The sequence below is a fragment of the Solanum dulcamara genome, chromosome 7 (assembly GCF_947179165.1).
Source record: "Solanum dulcamara chromosome 7, daSolDulc1.2, whole genome shotgun sequence".
NCBI classification, from domain to species: Eukaryota; Viridiplantae; Streptophyta; class Magnoliopsida; order Solanales; family Solanaceae; genus Solanum; species Solanum dulcamara.
Window position 1 is genome coordinate 4950867 of NC_077243.1, and position 3236 is coordinate 4954102.

General features: G+C 27.6%; 1 pseudogene; it reads left to right on the forward strand.

The window, feature by feature from the left end:
• Positions 1-414: 414 nt before the first annotated feature.
• Positions 415-1928, forward strand: LOC129893920 (CENP-B homolog protein 2-like; annotated as a pseudogene).
• Positions 1929-3236: the final 1308 nt, after the last annotated feature.

The following is a 3236-nucleotide window of genomic DNA, read 5'->3' on the forward strand; positions in this document are numbered from 1 at the left end:
TCTTTCATGTATAATTATGCACTCAAAATTTATGTAATAATACAGTAAAACCTCTATAAATATATATGCTTGGGATTGAGAAAAAATATTTATTTATTTAGATTATTAGTTTATCAATAAATGTATAAAATATTTATTTATCGATAAATAAATATTTATTATTTTAGAGAGTATTTTGCAGTATGTTCCATAAGAAAGAAAGAAAAAATATTTGAATTAAAAATTTCAAAAGTTTAAATCTAGGACACTAAAAAGTATAGTCTTTGCATATTTATTATTTAAATCTAGGAAAGCTAAACGAATTTCGTGAAATTTAATGTTTCTAATTGTATTCATGTATATAGAATATGAAGAGATTTTATGTTAACTATAAAAGAAAAAAGCTAGATGTTTTAAAATCATAATCCAAGTATAATGTCTTCTCATCATTTGAAAGACGTACTAAAATCATCTTTAACCAATAAAATAAGAAACACAATATGTGAGCATAAGAAAGAGAATACAACTATTAGGCAAAAAAATTGCAAGCATGGGTGAAACAAAAAATTAATTTGACTATTAGTCAATCAATAATATCGCACACTCTCAAAAGGTCGGCAGAGTATTTGTCAAATGAGATGAAAAATAGCGATACCAAGAGGCATAAACCGATAAAATACCCTGATTTAGAGAAAATTTTGTACAAGTGGTTTCTTCAAATGCAAGAGAAAGTGAACATGTCAGGAAAAATTATTAAAGGAAAAACAAAAGATGTTTTCCTGAAAATGTACCGTGAAACTAATCTAGAATTCAACTTCTCTTCTGGTTGGTTAGAACGTTTCAAGTCAAGATACGGAATCAAGTCTTACAGACATTTTGGTGAAAGTGGTTCAGTTATCATGGATAACATTGAAAACGAATTGCCTAGCATACGGTGAAAACTAGATCAATTTGAATTGAAGGATATTTATAATACAGATGAAACTGGACTATTTTACCGATTGAAAGCTGATCATTCACTTGCTACCAAGCAGCTTGAAGGTCGCAAAAAAGACAAAGAGACGATTACTCCTGCTCTCTGTTGCAATGGTGATGGATCTGACAAAGTATCATTATGGATTATTGGTGAGTTTGCAAATCTTAAATGTTTTAAAAATGTGAACATGAACAATCTTAATTGCATGTACAGATCCAATAAGAAAGTTTGGATGACTGACTTGCTTTTCCAAGAATATGTTGGCCGGTTTGATAAGATAATGAATGACAGAAAGGTTTTGTTAATAGTAGACAATTGTCCAGCTCATCCAAAGATAGTTGAAGGCCTAAGAAATGTAGAGTTATTTTTCCTACCTCCTAACACAACGTCTAAGATTCAACTATGTGATGCTGGAATTATTTAAGCATTCAAAGCTTATTATCGTCGTCGTCTTTATTTCAACATCCTACAAGGACTTGAGGTTGAAGCACCAAATACTGAAAAAAATAATATTTTGAATGCTATTAATTTTGCTAACTTGGCTTGGAATTTTGATGTGAAAGAAATAACAATTGCAAATTATTTTCGGCATTGCAAGATCCGGTCGAAAGAAAACAATGTATCTGAACCACAAGTTGGTGAATTAGATGAAGGTATCCAAGAAGTTGGTGAATTAGATGAAGGTATTCAAAAATTAAATGATGTTATCTCTAATTTAGCCTACAGAAATGTGATGGATGTTGAACATCTTTTGAACTATCCTAATGAGAATGATACAGTTATGGAATCACCTACAGAGGAAGAGATTATTCAATCTGTAATGAATAATGATGATGAGAATGATCCTAAACAAAATGATAGTAACATTATCCCACATGTATCGTCAAAGAAGGCATTTCAAGCAATGACTACATTGTCAAACTATTTGATATATCACGAACAAAATATTTCGAAAATTGTGTTCGCTCTTTAAAAAGTTAAGAATGAGATTAATTTTGGTTTTGGTGGGAAGAAAAAATAATCAACTATAGAATTATATTTTTTTAAAAAATAGGTATTGGTCTTGTATTATTGACTGATTAAATATATATAAATTCTTGATGTATTCTAGTAATTATTACGTTATATTTTTTCTGGTCCTTTAATACTTTATTTTTAATTATTATCTAATGCATTTAGAGATAATATTACTTTAATATAACTTGCCCAAGTCTAGACCGAAAAAAAATATTCATTTAGCAAGATTATTACTTTATCAAGATTTTACTGTATTGATATTATTTTACAATAGCAAACATTAAATGATTCGGCATATACGTGCAATGCATGTGTCAAAAATTAGAAAGTGTACATGTCCCAAGGACAAATTTAAATTTAAAATTTATTTCGCTTACTTACTTACTTTGTCGTTTTTAAATATTTTTTAAATCTCTTTACATAAATCCGTACAATATGAAATCATATTATTTATGAAGAACTGTAAATCAAATCAAGAACGGAGAAATTGAATTCGATTTTGATAACCTTTGCGTCTACCCAAACTTTAGGTTTGTTAAGCTAAAAATAGGATTAAATTCAAAGTTTTTAATTTATATACTTTGAAGATCATTCATAGCTCTATTGCGTGCTAAATGCATATTTTACAAAAATGTATGATTTTTGCACGAGAGATAATGGATGTCAAATTCTCAATTTTCGTTATGAATGTTCATCCATGATAATTGTGGTTAATCTTTTTTATTTTTTCTAACGCCATATTCGATAAAAAATGAATAAGTTAAAAAAATCTCAAAAAAAGTTATTTGTCAATATCTTCTAACTTATGTGAGCCGTGAAAATAATGTATCCATATATGTTTTTACCCAAAAAGACACTAGAAAGAAGAAGCACCTAACCGGATGAATCTGAAGCACTAAATTTGTGTAACTTGTCTTTATAAAACTCTAACCACTTTTAAGTTTTATTCATTTTATTTTTTACTTCATGTATTTTATTCTTTCGTATATAATTATTCACTCAAAATTTATATAATAATATTGATATTATTTTACAATAGCAAGTATTAAATTACTTTAGATATACGTGCAATGTACGTGCTAAAAATTAAACTAGTAAATGTAAATGTTCCAAGGACAACTGTAAAATCAATTTCGCACTTACTTATTTACTTTGTCATTTTTAAATGTATTTTTAATATCATTGCATATACCCTGCAATATCAAACAATATTATTTATAAAGAACTGTAAATCTAATAAAAAAAGGAGAAATCAAATTTGATT